This window comes from Pseudorca crassidens, chromosome 17, assembly GCF_039906515.1.
Source record: "Pseudorca crassidens isolate mPseCra1 chromosome 17, mPseCra1.hap1, whole genome shotgun sequence".
NCBI lineage: Eukaryota > Metazoa > Chordata > Mammalia > Artiodactyla > Delphinidae > Pseudorca > Pseudorca crassidens.
The window spans coordinates 1,145,025-1,156,671 of NC_090312.1; the positions used below are offsets into that span (position 1 = coordinate 1,145,025).

The following is an 11,647-nucleotide window of genomic DNA, read 5'->3' on the forward strand; positions in this document are numbered from 1 at the left end:
TAAGAGGCCCGCGTACTGCAAAAAAAAAAAAAAAAAAAAATACAAGTACAGAAAGTGCAAAAAAAACAATGCACATAAAATGGAAACACAAAACCACGTGAGCTCCACCCCATGAGGGTGCCAAGCAGCTCCCCAGAGCCCTCCTTCCACTCCCCCTCGCAGTGGTCACCACCTGGCTTCTCTTTACGCCTGCACACCCCCATACACCTTCGGAACAGCAGAGCGCAGTGCTGGCCGGCTGAACGTCCAGGTGGGGCTGGGCCTCATGCTCTGAGCTACCTCACTCCCATCATGGGCGTGGGATCCACCCCTTCTGAGGTATGTGCCCTAGGCTTTCTGCCTTGGGCTGAGTAACAGTCCACTACAGGCCTGTTTACACAGCTCGGGGTACACTTCTGAGGGCCTAGGGCAGCTTGGGTGTGGGCCTGTGAATGACAGGCTGCCGTGAACACCCTGTCCACAGACACTGGTGCACAGCAGCCAACTGCAGCCTATATGACATGAATCAATGGATGCTACAACTACTTTTCAAAGTGGTACAAGTTTACAGTCCCAACAGCAACGGAGAAACATTCCAGTTGGTTTATACAAAACATATTCGTTTTGTCACTCTGGTGTGTGGGCCGTGGTATCGCCCTGCAGCCAATTTGCAGTTCTCTAAGAATTAATCAGATGAGACATCTTTCTAAAGACTAGTCTCCTACATTATCTTCTAAAAGTAGCACAGTTTCCATCACATTTAGGTCTGTAGTCCACCTGGAGCTAGTGTTTGTGTACAGTGTAAGGTAGGGAATCTATAGTGGTTTAAAAATATGCCCACAAGTTATGTGACACTCTTCCCTTGAAAAGGTGGAGCCTGATTCCCCTCCCCTTAAATGTGGGCTGCACTTAGTCACTTGCTTATAATGAATACAGAGTGTGGCAGACGTGACAGTGTGACACCCAAGATTAGGATGTGAAAGGCACTGTGACTGAGACATCCCTGCTCTCCCTTTTAGGTCATTCACTCTGGGGGAAGCCAGCCACCTCCCACTGGGACCGGCAAGGGAGTCAGCTTGGAAGCAGACTCCCCGCCCCAGTCAAGTCTTCAGAAAATGTGTGAGATCCTGAGCCAGAATCATCCAGCTGAGCTGCTCCTGGACTCCTGACCCACAGAGATTGAGATAATAAATGCTGGGGTTTTGTTTGCTTTTTGAAAAAACATTTATTTCTTTGGCTGTGCCAGGTCTTCGTTGCGGCACGCAGGATCTTTGTTGCTGCGTGCGGGATCTTTTTTTTTAGTTGCGGCATGTGAACTCTTCATTGTGCCACGTGGGATCCAGTTCCCTGACCAGAGATTGAACCTGGGCCCCCTGCATGGGGAGCGCAGGGTCTTAGGCACTGGGCCACCAGGGAAGCCCCAATAAATGTTGTTCCAAGCTGCTATATTCGGAGGCAATTTGTTACACATCAATAATAACTAGCACAGGCTCCAGTTCCATTTTTCTTCCACATTTATATCCAATTGTCCCAGCACCATTTATTTAAAAGCTGCTTCTTGGGACTTCCCTAGTGGCGCAGGGTTAAGAATCCGCCTGCCAATGCAGGGGACGTGGGTTCGATCCCTGGTCTGGGAAGATCCCACAGGCCGCGGAGCAACTAAGCCCATGCGCCACAACTACCGAGCCTGCGCTCTAGAGCCCACGAGCCACAACTACTGAGCCCACACGCCACAACTACTGAAGCCCGCGCACCTAGAGCCCGTGCTCCTCAACAAGAGAAGCCACTACAATGAGAAGCCTGCACACCACAACGAAGAGTAGCCCCCATTCAGCGCAACTACAGAAAGTCCGCGTGCAGCATCGAAGACCCAACGCAACCAAAAATAACCAAAAATAAAATAAATAAATAAATATTTTTAAAAAAAGAAAAAAAAAGGTGCTTCTCTCCACGCTGTTCTGCAGCACCACCTTGGTAATAAATTAAGTTCCCATACATATGTGAGCCTGTCCGAGCCTCTTGACTCTGTCCCGTCCGCCCTAAGCCTGTGCCACAGTGTCCTCCCACTGTAGCTTCGTCTCTGGCTTACTTACTCCTACTCATCTTCTGGCCTCAGTTTCCTTCCTGACCCCTCCCATGAGATCTGTGTCCTTTTTCAGTGATCTCAATACTCCTCAAACTTCCCTCAGCAGTAGAACCATAGGAAATTGAAGCTATTTCAAAGCTGTGACCTACAAAAATGAAATTTCATTTGGCTGTTACAACTGCCCAGCTGACAATCCTGTGAGGAAGGAGGACCCCAAGACGCTGGCACGTTTGTGCACACGGTGCTTGCAGCCCCCTAGGTCCCTGGGCCAGAGCAGGCACTGGAGATCCGTTTGGACCACGTGAGTGAGGGACTGCCAGCAAGGTGTGGCAGCACTGTTGTGGGGGCTGGAGAACCTGGGAGGGCCCCTCCCCAGAAGCCAGGGGCACTCCAAAGCTCCCTCGTCCATTTCCCTTCCCTTTGCCACCCAGCTCTGAAAGAAATCTAATAAACTAACTCACAGCAAGGTGTCAGAAGTCTAGATGGCCAAATGAAAGAAGTTGGGCAGCTGGAGGCATCTGCATTTGAAAAGAGATTCAAAGAGAACTGAGGATAAAAGCCACCCTGGTGGTCCAGTGGTTAGGACTCTGTGCTCTCACTGCCGAGGTCCAGGGTTCAATCCCTGGTCAGGGAACTAAGTCCCACAAGCCACGCAGTGCAGCCAAAAACAAACAAAAAAACAAAAAGCCAACCCACGCTCAGCTAGGAGGAGAAAGGACGGGCTTCCAGAGGCCTGAGCACCACACCTTCCTAAAGGCCAGGCCACAGGCTTGATCCCGGCTGCCGCGGTGCTGCACGCAGCCTCTTTGGCTTCATGACTCTGATGGGCCAGGACCTCACCGTGTAGATTTGGAAATGAAGGTCTGTCAAGTACAGCAGTGTTAAAACCAAAATAACAAAAGTGGGCTCTGGAGGGGACAGCATTGTGACCCTGGGTTTGCTCTGCTTCGAACCTCAGTCACCCACACACACATCACACACAATGATGCTGGGCCTGGGGCTGGGCAGGATGCTGCCAGAAGCATGGGGCTGGAGAGTTACGGGGCGGGGAGGGGCACTGAGGCCACAAAGCTTTAGAAGAAGACATGTGTGGGGTCCAGATGACCACACTGCGACCTCCACACACCTAGCAGGAGAACTAGAGGGGCATCCAGAAGAGAGCTCATGATCAGTTTACACATTCCTGAGGTCACAGGGAAGCAGGTAGCAGCCCCAGAGCAGAGAGAGGGGCGCTGCGTGGGGGAGGTGTCCGGGCATGACCTGAGGCCAGAAACACACCAGGAGACTGGTAACACGAAACACGGTGAAAACACTCTAGGGGTGCAGGAGTTGGGACAACAGGCCCACAGATGAGGAGACATAGTTTGTGCACAACGCCTGGCTCTGAAGACAGAAAGACTGACATCGTCTCCAACTTCTGCACCACAGGACAGTGAACTAGGGGACAGAATAGAACGTGACCCTGCTGACCATGCAGTGTGAGAGCAAAGGCATATTCCACTTCTGGGCATACAAGCAAAAGAACTGAAATCTGGGCCTCAGCTACGGGCACACCAAAGTTCACAGCAGCATCATTCACCATAGCTAAAAAGCAGAAGCTCGAATGCCCATCGACAGATGAAGAAATAAACAAAATGTGGTATATACATACAATGGAATATTCAGCCATGCAAAGGAATGAAATTCTGATACATGTTACAAATGTATCAGACAAAAGGACATATATTGTATGATTTCCCTTTATATAATAGGTAAATTCAGAGATAGAAAGAAGAATGGTGGTTGCCTGGGGCTGGGGGGAGGGGGAGTAAGGAAGCACTGTTTAATGGACAGATTTTCTGCTTCAGGTAATTAAAAAGTTCTGGAAGGGCTTCCCTGGTGGCGCAGTGGTTGAGAGTCCGCCTGCCGATGCAGGGGACACGGGTTCGTGCCCTGGTCCGGGAAGATCCCGCATGCCGCGGAGCGGCTGGGCCCGTGAGCCATGGCCGCTGGGCCTGTGCGTCCAGAGCCTGTGCTCTGCAACGGGAGAGGCCACAACAGTGAGAGGCCTGCGTACCGCAAAAAAAAAAAAAAAAGTTCTGGAAATTGAGAGTGATGATAGTTGCACAACACTGTAAATGTATTTAACCCTAAAAAAAAATTAGGAAGACAGACCATATGCTGGAACTTAATATAAGATTCAATAAGTTTACAAGGAATGAAAGCATACAGAGAAAGTTCACCGACCACATTAGAATTAAACTAGAACTCAATAAAAAAAGATATCTGGAAAAATTCCCAAATACTTGGAAACTTTAAAGCATACTTCTAAATAACCTACAGGCTAAGGAAGGAATCAAGATGGAAAGTCGAACATATTTTGAACTGAATGAAAATGAAAACCTATCAAATATGTGAGATGCACTTAAAGCAGGTTTTAGAAGGAAATTTCTACCTTTGAATGCTTAAATAACAAGAAAGGTTATTTCTTTCAATGACCAAAGCTTCCAACTTAATCAATGACCAAAGCTTCCAACTTAATAAGAAGCTAGAAAAAGAGAAGAAAATTCAGCTCAAAGTAAAAAGAAATAATAAGAACAAAAACTAATGAAATATAAAATAGACAAAAAGAGAAAAATATTGAAACTAAAAGTTGTTCCTTTGAAAATGTTGATAAAATCAATAAAACTCTTGCTGAACTGATCAAGAAAAGAAGACAAAAATTACCAATAGCATGAAAGAAAAAGGGGATATCACTATAGATCCTACAGACAACTAAAAGGATAAAAATGAGAATGTTCTGAACAATTTATGATAATAAACTTAACAACTTAAGTCAGCAGTCGACAAACTACAGCCTATGGACTGAATCGGCTACCCTCTGTTTTTGTAAATAAAGTTTTATTAGAATACAACCATGCTCATTTGTTCATGTATTGTCTATGGCTGTTTCATGGTACAGTAAGAGATGAGTAACCACAACAGAGACCATATGGCCTGAAAAGCCTAAAACGTTTACTATTTGGCCCTTTATAGAGAAAAATTGCCATGCTTGACTTAAGATAAATGGGCAAATTACCGGAATGAAACAAATTATCAAAATGGGCTCAAGAAGAAACAGAAAACCTGAACAGCCCTATATCTATCAAAGGAATTAAATTTCCAGTTAAAAACTTTCCCACAAAGAAACTCCAAGCCCAGATGGCTTTACTAGCAGATTATAACAAACATTTAAAGAAGATATAATACAGAACCTACAAAAATGCTTTCTAAAAATAGAAGAGGAAGAAACACATCCCAACTTGTTTTATAAAGCCAGTATTACCCTGACTCCAAAGCCAAAGACACAACAATTTAAGAATACCACAGACTGATTTCTTCATGAATAGTTGCAAAAATTCTTTAAAAAACATTACTAAATTGAATCCAGGAATATATAAGAAGGATAATACATCTTGACCAACTGTGGTTTATTCCAAGAATGAAAGATTGGTTTAACATTTAAAGAATTAACATAGGGGACTTCCCTGGTGATGCAGTGGTTAAGAATCCGCCTGACAATGCAGGGGACACAGGTTCGTGCCCCGGTCCGGGAAGATCCCACATGCCACGGAGCGGCTGGGCCTGTGAGCCATGGCCGCTGAGCCTGCGCGTCCGGAGCCTGTGCTCCGCAACGGGAGAGGCCACAACAGTGAGAGGCCCCCTACCGCAAAAACAAACAAACAAACAAAAACAAACAAACAAAAAAACAGAGACCTACATAAATAGATCTGTAGCTTCAATACAATCCCAATCAAAATGCCAGTAAGCCCTTTTGCAGAAATTCTCAAATTTATATAGGACTACATAATATCTTGAAGAGCTAAAATGATTTGAAAAAGAAAAACCAAGTTGGAAAATTAACACTACTTAACCTCAAGGCTTATTATAAAGCTACAATAATCAAATATGTGGGATATTAGCAATAAGATCAATGAATATAAAATAGGGAATCCAGAAATACACCCAAACATATACTGTCAATTGATTTTCAACAAGGCTGTTAAGGTAATACAATGGGGAGAGAATGGTCTTCAAAAATGGTGTTGGAATGACTGGATATCCACGGAAAACAATGATCCTTGACCTCTTGACCATAAGAGAAAGCATAAACCATAAAGGGAAAAAAATGACAAACTGAACTTCATCAAAATTAAAAGTATCTGCTGTTCAAGACCCTGGTAACAAAATTAAACGTCGGGACTTCCCTGGTGGTCCAGTGGCTAGGACTCCGTGCTCCCAATGCAGGGGGCGTGGGTTCGATCCCTGGTCAGAGAACTAAATCCCACATGCAGCGACTAAGAGTTCGCGTGCTGCAACTAAGACCCAGCACAGCCAAATTAAAGAAAGAGAGAGAGAAAGGGAAAGAGAGAGAGAAAGAAAGGGAGAAGGACAGAAGTAAGGAAAGAAAGAAAATGAAAAGTCAAGCCACAGACTGAGAACATTTTTGCAATACATGTATCTGGCAAAGGACTTGCATCCTAAATATACAAGGAATTCTTAAAGCTTGATGAGACAAACAACCCATTTTTTACGGGTAAAAGATTTAGACACATCACAAAAGAAGATACACAAATAGCCAATAAAATAAGGACATGAAAAGATGTGCAACACCATTCATCATTAAGGAAATGCCAATTAAAGGCACAACGAGCTACCAACACTCGCAAGAATGGCTAAACTTTAAAAGAATGACGAGAGGATATGGAACTGGGAATGTAAAATGATACAACCATTTTGGAAAGTAGTTTGGTACTTTTTTATAGAGTTAAACACAAATACGCATTTCAACCATCATTCCTATCAACTCAACCCAAGAGAAAGAAAGTATATGTCCACACAAAGACTTGTAGACACAAGTATTCACAGCAGTTTTATTCATAACAGCCCAAAACTGGAAAGAATCAAAATGCCCATCAACAGGTGTGTGCACAGAGAGTAAACGGTGGTGGATCTATGCGGTGGGCACCGGACCTTCGGCAACGAAGGCGGAACGGACCACACATACGTGCAGCCATGTGAATTTCCAAAACGCTCTGTCTGGACAAAGAAGTTAGGCACAAAAGTGTTCATTCTGTACGCTTCCATTCATGTGAAATTCTTAAAAAAAAAAAAGGGACAGTGAATCTATAAAAACAAAAAGTAGGGACTTCCCTGGTGGCGCAGTGGTTAAGAATCCGCCTGCCAACGCAGGGGACACAGGTTCGAGCCCTGCTCTGGGAAGATCCCACATGCCGCGGAGCAACAAAGCCCATGCGCCACAACTACTGAGCCTGCACTCTAGAGCCCGCGAGCCACAAATACTGAGCCCATGAGCCACAACTACTGAAGCCCGTGCTCCGCAGCAAGAGAAGCCACCGCAATGAGAAGCCCGCGCACTGCAACAAAGAGCAGCCCCCGCTCGCTGCAACTAGAAGCAGCCCGTGTGCAGCAACGCAGCCAAAAGTAAATAAATAAAATAGACAAATTTATAAAAACAACAACGACAACCAAAAAAACCCAAAAAGCAGATCAGTGATTGCCTGGGGAAGGGAATGGGGATGATGGAAATGCTCTACATCTGGATTATGGTGGCTTTTACAAGGATGTATACATCTATCAAAACCCACCAAATTATTTTATATAGGTGCCTTTTATTGTAGGTAAACTATACCTCAGTAAACTTTGATGTAACAAAAAAAACTATACAACCTAAGTTTTCTCCTGGCCTCTAACCCTGAGTGGTCTGGCCCCTCCTGGCCTTGCTGTCCCCTCCCACACCTCTCTCCACTTCCCACTCAGCACCAGACCGCTTCCTGCACCTCAGAAACCTCGGCTCTGTACCACAGAGGCTGGGAGCTGAGCTCTGGAACCAGACTCTGGGTCTAAAGTGGCAGCAGCTGAGGGGATTTGTCAAGTTTCTTGACCTCTTTTAAATGTTTCCTCATCTGTAAATGGAGTAACAGTACTTTCATTTTAAGGGTCTTATGAGGATTCAATGAGTTAGACAACAAAGGCATTTTTTGGTGCCTAGCACAGGAATTGGCAAACTACAGCCCACTGGCTGTTTTTGTATGGCCCATAAGCTAAGAATGGTTTTTACCTTTTTTAATGATTGGGGAAAAAATAAAAAGAATATTTTGTGACACATGAATATTACATGAAATTCAAGTTTCAGGGTCTATCAATAAAGTTTTGTGGAAACAGAGCACATGTACTTACGTATTGTCTGTGGCTACTTTTCCACAAATGGGCAGAATAGTTGCGAAAGGGACCATATGGCCTGCAAAGCCTAAAATACTTACTCTCTGGCCCTCCACAAAAAAGCTTTGCAGACCCCTGATCTACCATCCTCATCATCACTCCTCCTTTGCATCAGCTGTGCCTTCTGTCTGGAAAGTTCTTCCACCAGATCTCAGAATAGCTCTTTCCTTCTTGTAACTCAGATCTCAATTTAAAGTGTATTTTTTAAAATTTTTTTATTTATTTATTTTATTTTTGGCTGCATTGGGTCTTCGTTGCTACGCGCGGGCTTTTCTCTAGTTGTGTCGAGCCGGGGGCTACTCTTTGTTGCTGTGCATGGGCTTTTCATTGTGGTGGCTTCTCTTGCTGCGGAGCACGGGCTCCAGGCGCGCGGGCTCAGTAGTTGTGGCGCATGGGCTTAGTTGCTCCGTGGCATGTGGGATCCTACCGGACCAGGGGTCAAACCTGTCCTCTGCTTTGGCAGGCAGATTCTTAAATACTGGCCACCAGGGAAGTCCCTCAGATCTCAATATAAATATCAGCTCCTCAGAGGTCTTCTGTGGTTACCTTGTCACTCCTGTCTCTTCACCCTGTTTTCATTTTTGACTCAATTTACTGTTTTCTTCCCTGAACCCGGTGCCTGACTTGCAGGAAGCACCCATAACCACAGGAGCAGATACATTCCGGGCACTGGGGGACGGCACAGAAGGGGACACAGGAGACGGTGAGCTTGGCACTGAGCCGGCTGGATGGAAAGGACAACCACTCAGCTGTGTGTGCAGCTGCGTCAGGGTCGGGCTCAGCACTGGGATGCAGAGCCAGCGATGGTGACACATGCATTGCTCACCCACCCGGAGATCAGCCCGGAGGAAACACAGGAGGGCTGTCGGCAACGGCAATGCTCACCGCGGGCCCTGCCAGCGCAGCGAGGGCCATTCCAACCTCCCTGACAGTGGGGAGGGTTCTGCAGGGGCTGCATCTGAGTCCTGGAGGCTCCCGGGGTTCACCTGCAACTACACCACGCTCCTCCTTCCAAAACGGGAGGAGGTTCTAGGGGGTGGGTGGGGGTGAGACTTACAAAGCACGCCACACAAAACCAACACAACAGCAACAGTCAGAGCAAAGAATGACCAAGGTCTCGCGCAGTCCTGGCAATCTCTGTGTTTGTCACAGCCGCCCAGGAAGGAAGCAGCCCAGAACCCGCCGTCCGCCGTCGGGCCTCACCACATTGCCCACACAGGGCTGCTGGCAGTGGAGCACAAGCTCTCCTCCCCGGGACCCTCTCCCCTGGGTGTCTGTGGAACTAGACTTTCCTTCACTTCTCTGTCGTTTTTCTCAATCTGATGTGCTGACAAGACCTTTCCTAAGGCCACAGAGCTTGGAAAGGGACAGGGGAGGTGTACTCCCTCCCCTCCCCTCCACCACTATTGCAGGAGTTCAGGAGGGTGGTGGTCGGACACACACATGGCAAGGTGATCAGGAGTTGGGCAGGGGACGGGGGCTAGTGTGCAAAGACAGGCATGTCATTCTGCAGTTTGTGAGGAAGGATTTCCAGGAGGAGAGGACAAGAATCAGATCTGCGTTTCAGACCCCTCACTTTGGCTCAGGTGAGAAGGGTGAAGTCGAGGAGCTGAGACACGGCCAAGAAGAGCGCAGCCAGGAGCAAAGGCTACCATCCCGGACGGAACTGAGGAGCCACAGGAGCAGGCTATATGGTGGAAGGGACGGACAGGAGGGCCAGGATCCGGGGTACTGAGGAGGAAGTTCTGGGGCGCTGGAGGTGAGGGAAGACACTGCCACCCAGACATCCTGCTTTAGTGAACAGGCGGACCATGGCAGAGGCACTGGGGTGGGGCACTCTTGGGGCACAGATGGTGTGCTGGGTCACCAGAGGTTCATCCGAGACTGAGGTTCCAAAACTGCACACAGTGGAGGCAAACTGTTGATAGACAGCAGAGATTCAAAATCCCTAGAACACAGACCCCAACGCTGAGCCCATAGATACGAGAGCCCCCTCGCTAGGTGCCTGACAGCCCAGGCAACCTTCTGGGGAGGGCAGAGTCCAGGCACAGACTAAGTAGGTAAGGGATGAGGCCAGTGGAGAGGGTCAGTGGAGAGCCCACAGGAAGGGAGGACAGACCTGCTGACGCTGCCCCATTCCAGCTCTGAGTAAGAGCTGATGGGACAGGAGAGGCGGGGTACGGGAGCTGGCTGCTCAGAGCCCCACACACCCACCAAGCAAGGACCCCAGCGCCAGCCCCGCACAAGATCCTTCAGGCAACCACCAGCCCCTTAGGCAACTCACTCCAGCCTGGGGCTCCCCTTGCCGCCCCTGAAGTGAATGAGGCGGCCCAGCCAGGGCACAGAGGCCCTTTACACCTCTCCCAGGGAGAGCTCCCCAATCCTGGTGGGGAGCAGCTGGGGGAGCAAAGGCAGGAACTGAGAAGAGCAGTGTGGTGCCCCTGCACCTCCACCCCCAAGCTAAGAACCGGGAGGAAAAGGAAGGCCCAGAGGTTTGGGGAGGTCCAGCCTTTCTCCCGCTTCCCCAAACCTGGAATGACTCCGTACACACCTCCCGTCTCCGCACCCACGGAAATTAATCCCACAGTCGCCTCAGCCTCTGCTCCAGGACGGCGAGGGGCCCCAGCCCGGCGTGGATACTCCCTCCCAGGCCCGAGCGCCTCCGCACCAGCACGGCCGGCACTTACCACACAGCAGCTAGTATTCCCGCCCGGACACCGATCTGTGAGCTGGAGCCCAGGATCCCCCCCACAAGTGAGGTCACTTGAACCCCTGGAAGTTTAAGGAACTTGCCCCAGAAAGGCTTCAGTTTCTCCTCTGGCCTAACTCCAAAGCCCAAAAGAAGCCTGGCAAGTCACTTCTCCGCAGGCCTTAATTTCCTCAGCTGACATGGAGGTAACTTTAGTGCTGCCTACCTGACCAACAGGTTGCAAGGCTGCAAACAACTCCACATTTAGCTAAAACGTGAACAGCCTACCGGTGGCCTTCACAGCCTGCCACTCCAGGAGCCTTCCTGACCCTCAGCACCGGCTGCCCGGGCCTCACCCACCTGCGCCCAAGCGGGGCCTGGACAGCCTCCCGCCCGGACCCGGGCCTCCCCGTCTCCCCTCACCCCCTCCCACCTCCGGCGCCTCCCCTCCCGCCAGCAGGCCCCGGAAGTCCGCGCCTGACCTTCCGCCTCGCGCCAGCAGCCACCGCGCAGTCGATCGGAGCCCGTCTGCGGGTCCGTCAGCCTAGCGCTCCTCCCGGCGCCGCGGGGGCGGGCCCCGCGCCCGGCCCTCGCCATGGCAACGCGATACTTCCGGCCCGCAGGTCCCGGAG

General features: G+C 49.0%; 1 protein-coding gene across 9 annotated transcripts in view; it reads right to left on the reverse strand.

Annotated features, from left to right (window-relative positions):
* Positions 1–11,647, reverse strand: part of PPP1R16A (protein phosphatase 1 regulatory subunit 16A) — a 28,943-nt gene extending 17,296 nt beyond the window's left edge. For 4 of the 9 annotated variants that reach the window (XM_067712495.1, XM_067712492.1, XM_067712494.1 and 1 more), the window contains exon 1: positions 11,498–11,646. The gene's annotated coding sequence lies outside the window, so the exon portion shown is untranslated. The other 5 variants (XM_067712491.1, XM_067712486.1, XM_067712489.1 and 2 more) reach the window with 4 other exon arrangements.